Genomic DNA, 21,595 nt, shown 5'->3' on the forward strand with positions numbered 1-21,595 from the left:
TCAAAAAGAATCTTGTTGAATAATTTTTTTTTTTTGAGGAAAAAAAAAAAAAAAAAAAAAAAAAAAAATTAAAAAAAAAAAAATAATATAAAAAAAAAAAAAAAAAAAAAAAAAAAAGGAAGGTATGGCAGAAAGAATACTGGTGTTATTGTCAGAAGCCATGTTTTGGTCCTAGTTTGACATTAACTGGTTGATCTTTGGCAATTCCTTTGCCTCTAATCATATGCCTCAGTTTTCTTGTCTTCAAAATGAAGAAACAAAACTAGACATTTGAAGGCCATTCAAAATGTCATTCTCTACCTCTAAATGGAAAGTAAAGAAGAAATGATTTTTTAAAAACCACAAACTTTAGGTAAGAGGAAGGAGGGACAAGGATAAGTGAGGATACTTTACAGGATTAGAGATGAGGAGAAAATTTTGATAACAGAAACAAAGGTCCTAACCCAAGGACAGTATTTCTCTAGGATGTTTTGAAGAACAGACCATTAAGGGAAGCTTGTAATTTCAGAGGACACCTCCCATGGAACTCCTAACAGAGAAGAATCCTGGTTTACATAAATGCCGTGGGACTAAGCAAAAAAAAATTTCCAAGTCGTATGGCCTTTCTTGGACATGTATGCATGGGCGACGTTGGACTATTTATCCATATTTCTAGACTTAAGCATTTCACTTTCCCCTGTAAGTTGATTTTTAAATTAACCATATAGTACAAAAGCAAACTTCTTGAAGTATTTACAGATTTTTTCTTTGATCATAGAACTTGTAGATGCTACAAAAGTAACCACTTAGTGTTTGTTTTTCTTGTCTTCACAAAAGGCAGCCATATCTCACTTGCTTACTTTGTCATATTTCTAACCCTCACTTTTCTACTTTGCTGGTTTGTCTACTACACCCAACCAACTAAATATCCCTATTCTGCCTTGAAAAGATAAAACAAGGAAATGTCTGCCCTGTCTCTATGTTAAGCCTTCCTAGCTGCTAGGCTGATAGATTTGTTTCCTTTTTAATCCAATAGCGTCTTTCATTCTGTAGAGTAGAGCTCCCCCAATAGATGTCTTCACTTGCTGCTTCCTGAAAACTATGCATTGCCTTACACATTGCATTCAATGAGTATTTTGTTCTTCCTCTTTTGCTGTCACTTTGAAATCCAAGGCCAGGGTCCAGGATAGTTGGCTGTGGTGGATGTGAGATAGGGTTTCCAGCTAATACCTAAGCTGGGAAGTCTAGATGCTGTATTAAGAGAAGTGTATGAAGGAAATAAAGGAGAAACAGGTAAGTAATTTAGATCCTGGGAAGACTGATGGCCTGTACAATCAGGATGCAAGGTTCAGAGACTCAGATAAGGATCTATGAAACAAGAGACCAGGGACCCAATCACAAAATCTGGGAAAGAAGAAAGCAGCATCCACACAGAGTCTGATTGGCAGGCTCACGAAAGTAGCAAAAAGGGAACTTGAATCTTAAGCTACTTACTGACAAAGCCAGAGTAATAGGTGGAAATCAAAGTTGGGAGAATGGATGAGGGAACACAGAGCATTTATAACCTGAAAAAAATCAGAGGTCTAGGTTAGTTCATCTGGGCTGCCCCAAACTTTAAACAAATAGGGTAGGCATGGAATTAATTGACAGAGGAAACTGAAGAGTTGGATGGGAAAGTAAATGATAACTCTAGCTCTTCTTTAAAAGGCAAAGGTGAAGTAAAAAAAATAACCAATTTTCAAGTGCTGAGAAGCCTTTAATCATCCTTATGATGAGTCTAGTCAAGCAAAATGATGGAGAGATTAGGGCAGATGTACAGATGGCTTCACTCATCTTACCACCTCCTAATTTCCAGCCAGAAAGAAAAAGAGAAACAAATACACAGTTCAGGAGAAAGAGATCTGTAGAGGATCTAAATCACCCAAAGTGGCATCTGAAATTATTGGATTCCTCCATTCCCTGTGCAGCTTTCCCCTTGCTTGGGCCTCTAGTTCAGTTCTTTGGAGGCAATCCACTAAAGATCCTTGGTATCAAGAGTTCACATTTCTTTCTTCTTCTTCTTCTTCTCCTTCTTCTTATTTATTTATTTATTTTTTTTTTTGGAGACAGGATCTCACTCTGTCACCCAGGCTGCAGTGCAGTGGCACAATCACGGCTCACTGCAGTCTTGACACCCCAGCCTCAAGTGATACTCCCACCTCAGCCTCATGAATAGCTGCGACCACAGGTGCACACGACCACACCTGGCTAATTTTTGTATTTTTGTAGAGACAGGTTTTGACCATGTTGCCCAAGTTGGTCTCAACCTGAGTTGAGCTACTACTCAGCCATTAAAAGGAATGAAATAATATCTTTTGCAGCAACTTGTATGGAGTTGGAGGCCATTATTCTAAGTGAAGTAACAAAGGAGTAGAAAACCAAAAACCATATGTTCTCACTTATAAGTGGGAGCTAAGCTATGAGTATATACAAAGGCATACAGAGTGATATAATGGACTTTAGAGATTCAAAAGGGGGAGGGTGAAAGGGGAGCCAGAGACAAAAAAGAAAACTACACATTAGGTACCATGTACACTACTCTGGTGATTCACGGACTAAAATCTCAGAATTCACCACTATATAGTTCATCCACGGAACAAAAAACTACTTGCACCCCAAAAGCTACTGAAATAAAATTTAAAAAAAATCTAAATTGTTGCCTAAAGACACTAGAAAGAAGAGCACATTAAACATAAATCAAGCAGTAGGAAGGAAATAACAAATTAAAGTGAAAATCTGTGAAAACTAGAATAGAAAAACAATAGGGAAAAATTGACAAAATCAAAAGTTGGTTCTACGAATAGATCAACAGGTTCGATAAACCTTTAGCTAGACTGACCAACAAAAAAGGTAGAAAATACTCAAATTACTATAATCAGGAATGAAAGAGAAGGGACATTACTACTGGCCTTATATACATAAAAATAATTATACGAGAATACTTTAAAAAACTGTATGCCAACAAATTAGATAGCAGATGTGAAATGTACAAGTTCCAAAATGATTCTTAAAAACTATCAAAACTGACTCAAGAAGAAATAAAAATTAGAATAATCCTATAACAAAAAGTTTGAATTAATGCTTTTAAAACTTTCTACAAAAAAAAAAAAAGCATAGGATCAGATGGCCTTACTGGCAAATTCTACAAAACATTTAAAGAACAGTTAATACCAATCCTTCTGAAATTCTTCCAAACAGAAGATCTTTAGAAGAGGAAGGAATACATCGCAAGTCATTCTATGAAGCCAATATTACCCTGATAACAAAAGTAGACAAAAATCACAAGAAAACTATAGACCAATATATCTCTTAAGGACAGATATAAAAATCTTCAACAAAATCCTAGCAAATTGAATCCAGCAAAATATAAACAGCATCATATACCATGACCAGGCGAGATTTATCCCAGAAATGCAAGGTTGATTTAACATCTGGTAATCAATGTAATATATCATATGAATAGAATAAAGGATACATCCCCATGATTATCTCATCAGTTTCTAAAGAGGAATTTAATAAAATCCAACATGCTTTGATGATAATAAAAACAATCAACAAACTGGGAATACAAAGGAACTTCCTCAACTTGAAAAAGAGTATTTATAAAAAAGTCACAGCTAATACTATACTTAATGGGAAAAGACTGAGGCTTTTCACCTACAATCAGGAAAAAGACAGGGATATCCATTGTTGCTAGTTCTATTTGACGTTATACTGGAGGTTCAAGCCAGAGCAATGAGGAAAGGGAAAGGCAAGAAGTAAAAAGAGAGAAGGAAGGAAGGAAGAAAGGGAAGGAAGGAAAAAGAAAGAAAAGGCATGCAGGTTAGAAAGGTAGAAATGAAACTGTATATGCATCTGTATTTGCAGATAATATTATCTTGTATATAGAAAACACCAAAGACTGACAATCTCTCTCTCGCTCACTCACTTACACACACACACACACAAAATTAAAACTAATAAACAAGTTCAGCAATGGTAGTGGGTACAAGATCAGTATACAAAAATCAATTTATGTACTCTAATAATAAATAACCCAAAATGAAATTAATAAAACAATTCCATTTACAATAACTTGAAGATGATAATATTTAGGAATAAATGTAGCAAAAGAAGTACAAGGCTTTTACACTGAAAACTACAAAATATCATTGAAATAAATTAAGTATCTAAATAAGTGAAAAGACATTGATATATTAGAAGACTTAATGTCAAGATGGCAATACCTCCTAAATTATCTACAGATTTAACACAATCGCTATCAAAATCTCAGCTGACTTATTTGCATAAATTGACAAGTTGCTCATAAAATTCATATGGAATTGCAAGGGGCCCCAAATAGCCAAAACAATCTTGAAAAGAAGAGCAAAGTTCGAGAACTCACACTTCCCATTTTCAAAACTTGCTACAAAGTATTCAAAGCAGCGTGGCACTGGCTCAATGATAGACATAGAGATCAATGAAATAGAATTGAGAGCCAAAAAAAAAAAAAACCTACATACATTTATGGTCAATTGAATTTTGATGATAGTGCCAAGACAATTCATGGGGGAAAGAACAGTCTTTTCAACAAATGGAACTTGGGACAAAAGGCTATCCACATACAGAAGAATGAAGTTGTACCACTACCTCATACCACATACAAAAATTAGCTCAAATGAACTGTAGACCTATATTTAAGGGCTGATTCTATAAAATTCTTAGAAGAAATCATAGGTATAAATCTTTATGCCCTTGGATTAGGCAGTGATTTCTTAGATATGACACATAAATAAATATATAAATTGAACTTCACCAAAATCACAATTTTTGAGTTAAAAAGACATTATCAGGAAAGTGAAAAGACATCCCAGAATATAGGAGAAAATAATTATAGGCTGGAGGCAGTGGCTCACGTCTGTAATCCCAACACTTTGGGAGGCTGAGGCGGGTGGATCGCTTGAACCCATGAGTTCAAGACCAGCCTGGACAACACGGCAAAACCTCGTCTCTACAAAAAATACAAAAATTAGCCTGGTGTGGTGGTGTGTGCCTGTAGTCCCAGCTACTTGGGAGACTGAGGTGAGAGGATTACTTGAGCCCAGGAATTTGAGGCTGCAGAGAGATGTGATCACACCACTGCATTCCAGCCTGCATGACAGAGTGAGATCCTGTTTCCAAAAAAAAAAAAAAAAAAAGTAAATCATGTATGTGATAAGGGTCTAGTAGCCAGAATATGTAAATAATCCTTACAATTGAACAATGAAATGACAAATAGCCCAGTTTAAAAATTAAGATTTCAATAGACATTTTACCAGAAAAGATCTGGCCAGTAAGCACATGAAAATCACTCAACATCATTAATCATAAGGGAAATTCAAATGAAAACCACAATGAGATACCACTTAAAATCCACTACGATGGCTGTAATAGAAAAAGGTAGATAATAACAATTGTTAGTGTGGATGTGGATAAATTGGAATCCTCACATTATTGGTGGGAAAGTAAAATGGCTCAGCTTCATTGGAAAACAGTTTGGCAGTTCTTCAAACAGGTAAATAAACAGTTACCACATGGCTCATGATTCCACTGCTACGTATATTCCCAAGAGAGATGAAACATACATCTACACAAAGATCTGTGCACAAATGTTCATAGCAACACTATTCATAATAACCAAGAAGTGGAAGAAAACCAAATGTCCATCAACTGATAAGAGACAAACAAAATGTGGTATATACATACAATCGAATATTATTCATCCACAAAAAGTAATGTAGTGATCCATGCTACAATGTGACTGAACCTTGAAAACATGCTAACTGAAAGAGGCAGATGCAAAAGGCCATATATTTTATGATTCCATTTATGTAAAATATTCAGAACAGACTAATCGATAGAGACAGAAAGCCAGATTAGTCTTTGCCAGGTATGGGGGACAGCGGAGATGGGGAGTAATAGGGAAGTAATAGCTAACTGGTACTGAGTTCCTTTTGGGGTGATACAAATCTTCTAATACTGATTATGGTAATGGTTGCACAACTCCATGAATATACTAAAAACCAGTGAATTGCACATTTGAAATAGTTGAATTGATGAATTGTATTCTATATGAATTATATTTCAATAAAGCTGTTTTAAAAAAGAAGTAATGTGGTATAATTTACCACTAATGCAACGGGAATAATGATTTGGACTTGAAATTAAATTAATATAAAAGTAAAAGATGCTCCAGACAAAGAAATATTATTCAACACTAAAAAGAAATGAACTATCTAGCCACGAAAAGACATAGAGGAAACTTAAAAGCATATTACTAAGTGAAAGAAGCTAATGTGAAAATAGTATAATTCCAACTATGTGACATTCTGGAAAAGGCAAAAGCATGGAGACAGTAAAAAGGTCGGTGGTTATCAGAGGTTAGTGGAGAGGGAGGGATGAACAGGTGAAGCACAGAACATTTTTATAACAGTGAACCAATTCTGCATGATACTAGAATGGTGGATACATGGCATTACATTTGTCAAAACCCACCAAGAATGAAACCTAATGTAAATGACAGGCTTTGGGTGATGATGATGTTTCAACGTAGGTCCATCCATTGTAACAAATGTGACACTGTTGAAGGATGTTGCTAGTGAGGGAGGGTGTGTACATGGAGGAGGTAGGAGGTATAAACGAACGCTCCGTAATTTCTGCTCAATTTTGCTATATGAACTCCACACCCCTTTAGCTTGATTTCTTGATTCAACAGAAAAATTAAATACCTGTTATGTATAAGATGATGTATACTAGGGGACGAAGAAAGAATAGTAGTCTCACATACTAAAACTGCTGTTTGATTTAAGAAAATGGCAAATATATCATAGTTGAGATAATATGCTTCTACATTTTTAAAATCTAGAATTTGTGACATTTGTATTGTGGCAGCATGAGTGGGGCAATGATTATATTAAGTAAATACTGCAGAAGACATATGTCTGGAAAAAAATCATTTTCAAAATGATCTGATTCACTTTTTGTTTTTTTCAGACAGGGTCTTGCTCTGTTGCCCAGGCTGGAGTACAGTGGCATGATCAATATTCACTACAGTCTCAACCTCCCAGGCTCAAGCAATCCTCCCACCTCAGGCTCCCGAGTAGCTGGGACCACAGGCATGCACCAGAACACCAGCTATTTTTTGTTGTTGTTATTTGTAGAGACAAGGTCTCATTATGTTGCCACTAGTCTCAAACTCCTGGGTTCAAGGGATCCTCCCGCCTCAGCCTCCCAAAGTGCTGGGATTACAGGCGTGAGCCATTGCACCAGGTCTCTGATTCACCTTTCATCTTCCTTGTACTTCTGTTAAACTCCCTTCACTCCCACTGTCATTGCTTTTCCCTTTCCTTCCATCAAAGAAATAGTGATAACCCAAATCCCAAGAATCAGAAAAGTAGTTGTAATTCATTATAAAAGAGGAAAGACTCTGAGTAGGCAGGATAGATAAGAAGAGACAAGTAAATTTAAGGACCCAATAAAAGGAAAATATCTAAAACAAGGGGATATCATTAAATTATCCCAAAGATTTGTAATAGACATCTATTCATTTTTATACTCAACCTAAATTTAATCATCATTTAACAGTGGTACCCAGAAAAACAATTTAGCATTATACTACACAATTCACACTCCAAAACAAAGGAGCCATAAACACAGCTTGAGTCTTCCCTCTACTCCCAGGGATTTCAGCACTAAATCTGAGCAAAAGAAGATGAATGCTAAAAATCCCCATAGGGAATCCAGATATATCACACTGCCCTTTATTCATGAGTCTCTGTGAAGACCACTGTGAGTAGTTACAAAACTTGTGAGTTCAACTTGGTCTGCTTGGCTGTGAATCAATCTCTCCGAACATCTGGGGGATATGATTGATTCTCCTGGTTATTAGTGGCAAAGGTTGGGCAAATAGAAGCAGAGGACTACAGTCGTACATGCTGAATAAACTTGTTCAGAGACACAGCAATTTCTGAATGCAAAGACTAGCAGGAACTTCAATAGGAAAAGGTAGAGTTGTCCTATTTATCATCATTAGTTATTGTCATTACTCTCTTAGTGTGCCTAATTTATAAATTAAACTTTATCACAGGTGTGTATGTATAGGGGAAAAAACACAGTATATATAAGGTTTGGAACTATCTGTGGTTTCAGGCATCCACCAAGAGTCAGGCATCCACTGGATGTCTTGGAACATATCTCTCTGTGGATATGGGGATATTAGTGTATTTGGGTTATCAGCTCCTGACATAGGGCCTTTGTCACAGGAGTGGGGTAAATATTTATCAATGATGGTGCTGTTAATGAGAGTACCCCAAAGATGAGTGCCTCCATGTGAGAGAAGGTCTAGGAAGAAAAGGCTATTTTGCCTCACAGCAGATTAAATAGATCATGTTACATGTCAGATTTTATAGTGCTGCCATATGCTAGGCATTGTTGCAAATTTTCATAGTAGTTCTGTGAGGTTGGTATTTTTATCCCCATTCTATAGTTGAAGCAACCAAGGCTCAGAGATTATACTACATGCTCATGTCACTAAGATAAAGAACGGTTGAATAGAAATTCACATTCTGGCCAGATGCAGTGGCTCATGCCTGTAATCCCAGCACTTTGGGTGGCTGAGGTGGGAGGATCACTTGAGGCCAGGAGTTGGAGACCAGTCTGGGCAACATAGCGAGACCCTGTCTCTCAAAAAAAAAAAAAAAAAACAAAAATTAGCCAGGCATGGTGGTGCACACCTGTAGTCCCAGTTATGGCGTGGGGCAAGGGGTGAGGTGGAAGGATCACTTGAGCCCAGGAGGAAGAGGTTGCAGTGAGCCGAGATGGCGCCACTGCACTCCAGCCTGGGCAACAGAGTGAGACTTTGTCTCAATAAATTAAAAAAGAGAGGGAGAGAAAGTCACATTCTAACTCCTGAAGCCCATGTTCTTTTCACTGCATCACACAACCTTTTCTTCCTCTGCTCCTTGCAATGCCAAGCTGATCCATTCTTGTGCAGGGTATTGACTCAACTTTCCATCTAGAAAGCTTTGCTCTTAAAAATCTCTATGGTGCCATTAAAAATGAATGTTTGTTGTAATTTATTATTCCTGGTATCTCATAGAGTTTTCGGTCAATGCTAACCAGAACTGAGACAATTCTGAATGGGGCCTTTCAGAGCAGAGCAGTTTGAGTCATGCATTAATTGTTTTTAAATCAATGTATTACAGATTCAGGAGAAATGGTAGGGGAGGAAACAGACTTTAAAACTTTATAAACACAGATGTGTGAGGAAAATGTTTCCACCAGTGTGTATTCTTTCATTCTCTGTGATCTGGGAATTGTTAACATCCTTTTCAGAATGATAGAAATCTAACACGAATTCTATAGCTTCTATCTGTCAAGTCTGATTATACCAATTTGTCACAATTATTGCTTTATTTTTAATCAGAGTAGGGACACTAGTTTAGTTCCCTGCTTTTTTGACTAGAATACTTTATGTTTAGAAAACTTGTGAAGAAACCGCTCAAAGATTATTTAAAGTGCTCACAATTTTTTAAAAAATATGCTAGCAGGTTGCTACAGTCAAGAAACTCATTCATTTTGCATTAAGAATTTGTTAAGAGGAATGAGCAGTTGAGTAAATCAGAAACTTAGTTAATAGGGAACTCCTTCCATGTATGGAAAGAGATCATTACAGGGTTTAAAACAGAATAAGAAAGACACAGAGCTTGGTATTTCACAATTCTTTGGATTTCTGATCTGAACGAGAGAAAATGTTGAAGCCCTATATGTTTTAAAGTATTTTAAAAATACTTTTAAAATACTTTCAAATACTTTTAAAAATACTTTTTAAAGTATTTTTTCAAAAAGCTCATCAAGAATGAATATGTGTGTGTGTGTGTGTGTGTGTGCGTGTGCGTGTGTGTTTTGTTTTGTTTTGTTTTGTTTTTAGGTAAATGAAATAGGCCCTGATTCTGGAGGAGGCCTGAGCTCCAAGAAAATTTAGAAAAATTCAATTAGCTCATTTAATCTTAATCACTTCATTAGAGGCCTCATCTCTGAATAAGTGTGGGGCCCTGATCCAATAGGATTAGTGTCTTCATAAGAAGTGATACCAGAGAGGTTGTGTTTTCTCTCTCTGTCTCTCTCTATGTCCTCCTCTTTCCCCGCAGGGTGCACATGCACCAAGGGAAAGCCATGTTAAAACAGAATGAGATGGCAGCCATCTGCAAGCCAAGAAGAAAGCCCTTACTAGAGACTGAATCTGCCAGGACCTTAATCTTGGAGTTTTAACCCCCGAATCTGTGGGAAAATAAACTTCTGTTGTTTAAGCCAAAAAAAAAAAAGAAGAAGAAAAGAAAAAGAAAGAAAACTTTAATTAAGATTAATTAATACAAATATGAGGAAAAGCAGAGAAGAAAAACTAAGCCCATTGGAAGTTTCCATGCAATTCTCAAGGCCACACATAGAAAACAGGATGAATAATAACTAAAAGAGTAGGCAAGAATGAAAGACCCTTAGTAACTTCTGGCTCCCCATCCTGCCTCATTCCAGACAACTGAGTCAGCTTATATCCATCTGCAGACAAGGCCAAGCCACGCCCATATATTCTAAGACTGGGTCTGGCCCTGGGCAAGAGATGCACCTCAAAAGTTGCTGCAGTAGAGAGCAATTAGCTGAAGCTGCCTTGTTGCTGGCACCTGCTTCCAAGTCTCTCCGTCTCAGTTCCTTAACTAGGAAAATGGTACTGATAATTCCCTTTTCATTAGTATTGTAAACATTAAATGAGTTGATCCATGTAAAGAGCTGTGAGGCACACAGCAAGTGCTTACTAAATAATCACTCTTGTCATCATCTTCCTCATTGTATAGATTAAGGAACAGACACAACGAAGTTGCTTTTCACAGGCCACTTGCCTGTGGCAGCACGGGGCAAAGATCCTGTGTTAAAATTCTGAACGAATGTTCTTTATAACTTACAATATATAGCAGGTAATTTCATAAGGTCCCACATACACTTAAATATTTCTCCCTCCAACTGCATCACAGTGACTGAGATCTAGCTTTTTTGATAATCCTTTTTAAGAATTTTCTAGCGATAACTTTGCTAATGAAGTTTGCTTCTCATGAGAGGGAGTGCATTAGAGAACTAGTAGAAGCAGAAATCGGTTTCCTGTGATGACTAAACCATAATCACACATCACCACTCTAAATAAAGTACAGGGTTTGAATGAACAGAACAGAGCAAGGTACAAATTTGAAGCAGAAGGAAAAGGAATGGGTTTAGTGTAGGCATTGGCCAGAGGTTGGGGACAGGCAGCTGGGATAGAAGGGCAAAAGCTTTCCAAAAGAGTTGAGAGGAATTCCTTCACAAACACCATGCTCTTAGTGTGGGGTTTCATTCATGAAACTGAGCCTGTAACTTAGATCTGATCATTATTTTCTGGAAGCATAAGAGAAACCCACACCCAGAACTCAGTAACATGTGTATGTTGCTGAGATGATTTCTAAGCCAAATCAGTCTCCTTCAGCTCTACTACATGAGATTTAATGATAAAAAATAATTCACAGCATAGGTTTGAGTTTGAAAAAGAGGGGTCCATCTATTAACTATATGAAAATACAGAATAACTTTTAAAAATCATATAATGTGTATAAAATTTTTTCTTTGGAAAAAAAAGGTAGAACATTAACTGTGAGCAGTACTTGGGCTGCATATTTTATGAGGTTTATTTGTACTGCATATCTTTGATGGGCTCTATTTGTGGCTGAAAGTACAAACACACTGATTACAATCACTCTTCCCTACATTTAGGAACAAAATTAATTATCTGCAAAAAGCAGAAAGGCTTAGATAGACTCTCAGTCAGTAAATGATAATAGACAGCACCCAAATATAATGACTCTGCTTCCTACTTTATCTGTTTTAGGCATTCTGAGTGGAATGAAAAAGGGAAAAATTAATTCACTTTCTGAATATTCTTCAGAATGAATTTGAATTGGGTAATAAGGAGGCAGCAACAACCCTCCCCTCACCCCCATATGAAATAAGAAAGCAGCCTTGCCGGATTATGTACTTCCCAAAGGGGCATTTTAAAAGGACATTAAGAAATCTGTAATTTCACCAAAACAAAGGCTATTTGTTTTACCCCATTAACATTCCCCCCAACAAGGAAGGGAAAAGTAAACTGTAAGACCTAGAACAGTGCTCAGCACTCAGCACTCAGAAAATTGTGGTTGCTGGTAATGATGAAATTTGTATTTTATCTTCCAAAGGCTGCAACATGCTGGAAGACATCTGCTCAGAATTCCCTTATCTTCGCCTTTTGTAAAATTCTTTATTACAGCAAGTATTAAAATTGCCCCCTACCTTGAGGAAATTACTATAGGACAGTGCAACTTCATTAAAAAATGCTTCTGTGACATTCAAATACGTTTTCCATTTTTAAGGTAGGGGCAGGAGGATTGGTCCTTTTAAGAAACAGTCAAGTTAGAAAACATTTTTCTGCCAGATACTTGAGCCAGACAGTAAAATGCATAGGCATAAGAGGTCAGTGAGCCAAGGTTACTTGTGGTGCCATTGTGAGTGGATAATGCAGAACTACACTCGCCAAAAGGAACCTTGTGCCAAGTAGGGGAAATTGAATCACAGGGAAATCACAGTGTATATGACTCTATGTTTTGTGCGGCATTTCAGCTTTTCTAATGAAGGGAGCAAGTATCCAGGGGCTTTTTTGCCCCCACAAGGTAGGAGGCTACTTTTACTGTACTCTGATTCCCTAGCCACTCAATATCTTTTTAAAAAGGCATTGTGGTTACTGTAACCTTGTAGTATAGTTTGAAGTCAGGCAGCATGATGTCAAAACAGATATATAGACCAATGGATCAGAACAGAGGCCTCAGAAATAACACCACACATCTACAACCATCTGATCTTTGACAAACCTGACAACAAGAAGCAATGGGGAAAGGATTCCCTATTTAATAAATGGTGCTGGGAAAACTGGCTAGCCATATGCAGAAAACAGAAACTGGACCCCTTCCTTACACCTTATACAAAAATTAACTCAAGATAGATTAAAGACTTAAATGTAAAACCTAAAACCATAAAAACCCTAGAAGAAAACCTAGGCAATACCATTCAGGACACAAGCATGGGCAAAGACTTCATAACTAAAACACCAAAAGCAATGGCCACAAAAGTCAAAATTGACATGTGGGATCTAATTAAACTAAAGAGCTTCTGCACAGCAAAAGAAACTATCATCAGGGTGAACAGGCAACCTACCGAATGAGAGACAATTTTTGCAATCTATCCATCCGACAAAGGGCTAATATCCAGAATCTACAAGGAACTTAAACAAATTTACAAGAAAAAAACAACCTCATCAAAAAGTGAGCAAAGCATATGAACAGACACTTCTCAAAAGAAGACATTTATGTGGCCAACAAACATATGAAAAAAAGCTCATCATCACTGGTCATTAGAGAAATGCAAATCAAAACTACAATGAGATACCATCTCACGTCAGTTAGAATGGCGATCATTAAAAAGTCAGGAAACAACAGATGCTGGAGAGGATGTGGAGAAATAGAAACGCTTTTACACTGTTGGTGCGGGTGTAAATTAGTTCAACCATCGTGGAAGACAGTGTGGCGATTCTTCAAAGATCTAGAACCAGAAATACCATTTGACCCAGCAATCCCATTACTGGGTATATACCTAAAGAATTATAAATCATTCTACTATAAAGACACATGCACATGTAGGTTTACTGCAGCACTGTTCACAATAGCAAAGACTTGGAACCAACCTAAATGCCCATCAATGTTAGACTGGATAAAGAAAATGTGGCACATATACACCATGGAATACTATGCAGCCATAAAAAAGGATGAGTTCATGTCGTTTGCAGGGACATGGATGAAGCTGGAAACCATCATTCTCAGCAAACTATCGCAAGAACAGAAAACCAAACACCATATGTTCTCATTCATAAGTAGCAGTTGAACAATGAGAACACATGGACACAGGGAGGGGAACATATCATGATACACTGGGGCCTGTCGGGGGGTGGAGGGTTAGGGAGGGATAGCATTAGAAGAAATACTTAATGTAGATGACAGGTTGATGGGTGCAGCAAACCACAATGGCACATGTATACCTATGCAACAAACCTGCATGTTCTGCACATGTATCCCAGAACTTAAAGTTTATTTTAAAAAAGGCATTGTTGGCTCCCTCACTGTTGTCTCAGGACCACAGGGGTACTGAGAATATCAGGTCATGGTGAGATCTTCTTGGACTTCTGCCTACCTGGGCAAATATCTCTGGCTTTCTAACCTTTCTGGATACACTCTGAGGACGAATCCGTCCTCTGTCACTGCCAGCAGGCATGGATAAGCATGTGCTTACCACTCTGTGGTCATCACAGTGCTTCACCCTAGAAGTGCAATAAAACAGAAAACTCAATTCAGCCAAGTCACTTAGCAACACAAAACTCCCAACCCTACAGCCTGAACAGAGCAAGAAAGGAAATGACAGCTTAGAGACTGAAAAGAGAGCAGTGGAGTAGCTGGAGGCTCACAATAGCAGAGTTTACTGCTAATGAAAAGCAACAAACAGGTGCCTCTTTGATATTTTCTTCTTAAAGTATTCTCTGAAGAGCTGAGAAAACTGCCACTGTTCTCAGTATTTGGATGTGCCTTCTGCTACCCTCCAACAGGTGGCACACGGGCCTGCTTTTCGGCCAATCAGTCAGGGTTGAGCTAACTGTCTTTTACTAACTTCTAATTTCCTTGCCAGATCCTCCAAAAGCATTGAGAACTTGAAAGGTTCTTGGAGCCATCCAAGGGTGGGGGACCATGTGTTGGAAGACAATTCTCCATGGATCTCTTGTGTTTTGGCATGTCTTAGGAACAGACGAACTGACTACCCTTTGTTCCAGACTATCCTTTTCAAGTATCTTTGTAGCCTTGGAAGATAGAGATGATATTTCCCTTTAGAATAAAGAGCAGGTGGGCTTACCATCTATTATAAAAGATTTGAGTTCCCTAAGTTCAAAGTTTCTCTTCTATAATACAACTTACTATGTGTACAGGAGTCATTCAGTTCTCTTTGCCTTACCCTGTGGGAATTGGGACTCAGGGATCTGGCACAAATGCTAATACTCTGGCTGCTGCTATTGCTGTAAGCAATAAACTGTCCTTCATCTCTGACTCAGGAGTCTTATGCCATTAACTAACATCGATGAAACTTCAGCAGGCTAACTTGTTTGCTTGCAATCAGGGTAAAAATCTCAGATCTTTCACAGCTCTTGAGGATGTGTTCCTGCCACATCAGTCCACTGACCACAGAAAGGATGTAAAATTTCTCTCTAAAAATTCAGAACATATAAGCAACTGGCAATTATGCCCAGGCAAAGGCAAGCAATTCTAGATTTATGAAGAACTTATCTAATTTCTTAACATGACCTGTAATATATGTATAATTTCAGGATGAAACATTTAAAAAGGCTCCCTTTATGTAACCACTTTTTGAAACCTACCATAAAGTTAACATTTATTGCCTAAAACATGGTGCCAATTTTTTCATTTGTATTCTTGCAATAAATAGGTAATGTGTGTTTTAAAACTATATATTTTCTCCATGGAAATCACTGAAGCTATTTTGATTGTGAATGAAAAAATGATGGCAGCCTGTAAACAGTTTTTGTCTTTCCAGAAATAAACCTCGTGTAAGTAAAGTTCCTTACCATTGTTCTAGATGCTGACCTGCAGACACCAATTAGGTAGTGAGCCATTTACTTGTTTTTATCACTTTCAAATCACTTGATACTGAAAACAGTTTGTATGAATTCAGACAAGGTATCTCTATCTGAGACTGAAAAATGAAAGTCCAAAGTGATAGCATGAGGAGAAAAACACTGACATTCTGACACCTGAGAAATAACCTCAGCCTTCAACAGTGGAGAGGAAGGTAAGGCTAATCTTGGAAATTCTGATGACTTACAGTCACTCACACTGACAGCAAAATATAAGAGTTCGATGGAGTTAATTATTATTGAGGATCAACAGAGAATCTTCCCCAGAGCTTCCTGGCACACAAAAATAAATACTGACTTCCGAAATCCTAGCAAAGAAAATGGATGTACTTGGATACGTTAGGTTCTCAGTAGGCCATGTTACTATTATTAAATGCCAAGGACACTCCATACTGGAGATCTGATGTTCTTCTAATGTCCGGAATCAAAGGCAGATGCATTAAAAACTATCTGTTGGTCCAATTGGCAGATTTCCAACTTTGCAAGTAGAAGAGAATCTCTTTCTCACCACCGGCACTGCTCACATAGATTCCAGGCCAAGTCATCTGACTGTGTGACTGGACCTTCCATCACCTGCACAAACATTCCTTCTTCTCCTTGAAACTACTCTGTTCCTTTAAGTGTTAGGAAGATGAAAAATCTCATGCCTTTTAGTACTTCATTGGGAAATACTAGAGCAAAAGTCTCCAAGGAGGGAGAATGAATTCAAAAACTGATTGTGCAGCTGGAAAAACAGTAGGGAGTAATACAGGATATTAAATAATATAATAAAAACCTACTTAGTCTGTGTTTGGGGAATAAAGATTCTGCTGAAGAGAATAGAACTACTTGAGAGAGCAATATAGAGTAATGGTTAAGAGCATGAGCTTTGGAGTCAGACAGATTCAGCTTTGAATACCAGTTCTGCCACCTACTAGCCAAGTGACCACTGAGGGCAACACAACAGAGTCATGTGCATCTTTCCAGCTATTCTCTCTGATCCCCAGTGGCTACCATAGTGTTTCCATTATTAGATGCTCAATAAATGCTTCCTGCAATGAATACTATTTCAGATAGTGCTAAAATGAATATCACAAAGAAAAAAGAAAGGGAGAAATAATGGTGGTAGAAAAGGTTGCAATTCTACACGATGTTCAAGGAAGAATAGAACAAGCCAAGGTAATGAAATTGTGGGAGAGGAAGCACTAACTCTGAGAAATGCTGAAAAGAATCAATAAAGATAGTATGTATGTGTGTACACGCAGAAAAATAAAAGTGCAAATTGCCATGTGAAGACATGTGAGTAGTTACTTTGGGGATTAAAGGAAGTGAACAAAATTACAGAAAGTTTTGGGAAAGTTTCTGGGAGAGGGATAAACATCCAACATGCTAATTATTAATCATTTAGTAAATGGATAAATTATACATGAAATATACAATGGCTATGCATATAGTCCACACATGGTATATGGTAACAGCAATCAAAATGGTTTTCAGGATAAAAACAGTTGTATTTTAAAAAGAAGCTGTGGCATTCAGCAGTTTGGGTGTAACAATACTGAAAATATATGTATTGCAAAATGGTACATATTTGTAGTTGCTTTAAGGTATAAGATATAGAATTCAATAATGCACTGATAAATTTAATAGTGATACTTTCACCCAAATACTGTTAAAGATCTATTCAATTCTCACTTGGGCCCAAGACATTTATCCTAGTTTGTACAGATATTTACCTCAGTTTGCAAAACGGATCTATTTATAGTCTCATCATTAATACTTTCTTGGATTATCAGCACAAATCTTCTCTTTCCCCCTCCCTCCCTCCCTCTCTCCCCTCCCCCCCACACATGTATTTACACACACATTCTCACACACTTACTATTTTTATTTACTTCATTTAGACTAAAATAACATTAAGAGATCTTGGCACCTAAAAATAAGTTTAAGAAAAACTCATTTTTCGTTTGGCACTTAGATCACTGTAGTAAGAAAGAGTACTGGACTGGGACTTAGTGAGTATTTGTCATGTTCCTGAACCTAACATTGCATTTAATTGCCATATCTCAACCCCATTTTATAGATGAAGAATTAAAGGTCTTAGCTTTGCCACTAATTGCCTGTGGAACATAGGCCATTCACTTCCAACCTCTGGGGCTTATTTTCTTTATCTTCCAAACGAGGTGGCTGGATATGCTCCCAAGGGAGCATCAGAATCAACTGGGACATTTCTTAAATGAAAAATCATTTGGGCACAGTGGCTCAAGCCTGTAATCCTAGCACTTTGGGAGGTTGAGGGAGGTGGATTGCTTGAGACCAGGAGTTTGAGACCAGCCTGGCCAACATAGCGAAACCCCATCTCTACTAAAAATACAAAAAATTAGCCAGGTGTCTTGGCACGCGCCTGTAATCCTAGCTACTCAGGAGGCCAAGGCATGAGAATCCCTTGGGCCCGGGAGACGGAGGTTGCAGTGAGCCAAGATCGAGCCACTGCACTCCAGCCTGGGTGACAGAGTGAAACCCTGTCTCAAAAAACAAAACAGAACAAAACAAAAGAAAATCATCTGACCTCTTCACACACCTTTGGTATCAGAATCTCTGCAGAGGTGGACTCCAGGAATGTGTCTAACAAGTAACCCAGGTGATTGTGATGATGAGCCGAGTTTGAGAACAGGATCCTTTACCACCTCCAGTGGTGCTGCCAGACACAATACCCCAGTATTTGTCTGCCTGCCTTCACTTGGTAGTCTGAAGTATTGAGAACTATGCTAGAGAAAACTAAAGCACCAACCAGCCACACTTAAAAAACCGAACAGTGCCACACTCACTTAGAAGACCGAAGCAATCTTCATAATCTGGGTAGATGACAGCCACAAAAACAACTAGGAAAAGTCTCTGTGTGGCAGACCTCACGTCATGGCTTAAAACCATCTTGAAAGGATATCCCAGCAGAGCTCAGGAAGAGGATATTTTTAAAGAAGTCTCTCACCACAACTGAACCTCAAGCAGGACTGAATGGCAGGTTTTTACATTTTATCGCAACAGGAAGGTGAGGGTGCTACTGGAGAATCTCATTAAAGCTTTAGTTTTAAACCAGCTTTTGCTTTGGGGCATTCTGTGGGTTTGTTAATGTGAATAGAGTTCTGCAGCTCCGACTTCCCTTCGCCCTCATAAATGCCCAGTCCCTTTTTGACCCGTACTGAGTATGGGCTGGATCACACCTGGCCAGTGATTCCCCTACCCCCACCATTTGGTACATATTACTTAGAGTTGGTGATCATAAAACACGAACAAGGCAGAGTTTACATATGTTTTCTGGTTTAGTTCAGGCATTCCCTGGGGATGGCAGAATTCACACTCTCATAACCAGCTGGGAGCTGGGAGCAATCAGGCCCTTAATGGCCAAAACAGAAAGGGCCTGCATCACTGAGCACCTCTTGACAGCCAAAGCCTTTCTTCCTGAATGATAATGACATGAAATGCACTCCCCCTGCACTCATGTGCATGCACCTAAAATGTAGCAGGTTTGGCAGCCAGAAATAGCTATCCAATTTAGGTTCACTATGTGTTTGCAAAATCCTAATGGAGCTCTTAGAGTAAAAGTCTAGGGGGGCCTAAGGGGGGACAGACTGGTATGATGGAAAAAGTATTAGATTGTAGCAGCAGAAGACCTTGGATTCTACTTCTGGCTGCTCCATTAATTATATAACTTTGGGTAAGCCTCCCTGAACTTTATTTCTTCCTTTGTAAATCAATGGGATTGGACTAGCTAATCTCTCACAGTCCTTTCAACATTCACATTATGGTGAAATGTTCACTATGGTGAAATGTATTCAGTTACACGTCTGTCTACCAACTAGACTGTGACCTTTTCAAGACTTAAGAACTATGTCTTGGGTAGTTTTGAATATCCAGCACCTAGCAAAGTGCCATACGCAAAGCAGATGTTTAATAAATGTTTCCTAAATGAACCTTCATGTCTAGTGCCTGATCAAAACAGTGCACTTAATTCTTTATAAGCTCCTCACTTCATTTTTTATGTGTTTAAAAGCACCACATGGCCGGGTACGGCGGCTCACGCCTGTAATCCCAGCACTTTGGGCGGTCTAGGTGAGTGGATCACCTGAGGTCAGGAGTTCGAGACTAGCCTGACCAATGTGGTGAAATCTCGTCTCTACTAAAAGTACAGAATTAGCCAGGCATGGTGGCGTGTGCCTGTAATTCCAGCTTCTTGGGAGGCTGAGGCAAGAGAATCGCTTAGAACTAGGAGGCGGAGGTTGTAGTGAGCAGAGATTATGCCACAGCACTCCAGCCTGAGCAACAGGGCGAGACTCTGTCTCAGAAATAAATAAATAAATAAATAAATAAATAAATAAATAAATAAATGCACCAAAGGAGGATACTTGTTTTCAAGATCAATTGTGTTGCTGTGAAGTGACCAATATCAGAGGCAACCTTTAAACACTCCTACACCCTGTCTTTAATGTTGTCTCTTTATTTTCCTCTTACTGAAAGCATTTCCACGCCCCTGGCATGCTTTCTTTGTGTCTTACACATGGTAGGCCCTGAATTAGTATTAGGTGAATGAACATATGAATGCATTTACTTTCTCTAGTTTGGTAAAATTTACTTTTGCAGAAGCCCCCAGAATCTGGCCTCAAATTGTGAAGCAGTCAAGGGAATAATTAGCCACTGAAGAACACTGTAATTAGATAGGACATTTTTGTTCATTTTACTATAAAATATTTTCACAGGAAATGTGTTTTAAATGACTAACATTGTGAATGGGGCAATTACAGCAACTCCATAAGTAACCAGGCCGAGGGTTGCATCATTTTTGTCCTCTTTCCTAGTTTAATTCACCAAAGAAACTAATTACCCCTAGAGTTTAAAGACAAGCTGAAATAGCCTAATCCATCCTCCACATTTTGGATAAGCAATGGTTCAGAGTGCATAGCAGTTGCACTGTATAGATGCTAAGGGTGTGGATCAACCAAGCCAACAAGGTCTGGGTTTGAATCCCAGCTCCTCTGACTTAACTAGCTTTGAGGAAGAAATAAGACTCAGTGTTTGATAGATCAGTAGGGTGTCTACAGTGTATAGTAATCTATCATATATTTCTTTCTCTTTTTTTTTTTGAGAACGGGTCTCATTTCTCATTCTTTCGCCCAGGCTGAGGTGCAGTGGCGTGATCATGGCTCACTGCAGAGTTGACCTCCTGAGCCCGTCACCCTCCCACTCCAATCTCCCCAGTAGCATGCCACCATGCCCAGCTAGTTTTTTGTAATTTTTTTTTTTTTTTTTTTTGGTAGAGATGGGGTCTCTATGTTGCCCAGACTGGTCTTGAACTCCCAGCCTCAAACAATCCTCTCACCTCGGCCTCCCAAAGTGTTGGGATTACAGGCATAAGTCACAGCACCTGGCCACATATATTTCAAAGTAGCTAGAAAAGAAGAATCTGAATGTTTCTAGCATAAAGACAAATATTTAGGTGATAGATATCCCAATCATATTGATTTGACCTTTACAAATTATATGAATGTATTAAACTATCACATGTCCCCTGAAAATATGTACATCTATTGTATATCAATGAAAAATAATTAGCAGAAAGGAGAAATAGAATATTTCTAAAACAGAAAAACAAAGCAAAACCCAGCTTTTAGGTTTATTAGGACTGATTTCATGGGTTACTATGAAATGATATTATGTAAACTAGCCAGCATAGCACTTGAGATGTAGTGGAAGCTCAACAATGGTAGTGTAATATACTATTCTGCC

General features: G+C 38.2%; 1 protein-coding gene across 5 annotated transcripts in view; it reads right to left on the reverse strand.

Moving 5' to 3' along the window:
• The window catches only part of GPC3 (glypican 3), a 456,076-nt gene that overhangs the window by 196,972 nt on the left and 237,509 nt on the right, over positions 1-21,595 (reverse strand). The window lies entirely within an intron of this gene.

This window comes from Theropithecus gelada, chromosome X (genome assembly GCF_003255815.1).
Source record: "Theropithecus gelada isolate Dixy chromosome X, Tgel_1.0, whole genome shotgun sequence".
Classification (NCBI taxonomy): domain Eukaryota; kingdom Metazoa; phylum Chordata; class Mammalia; order Primates; family Cercopithecidae; genus Theropithecus; species Theropithecus gelada.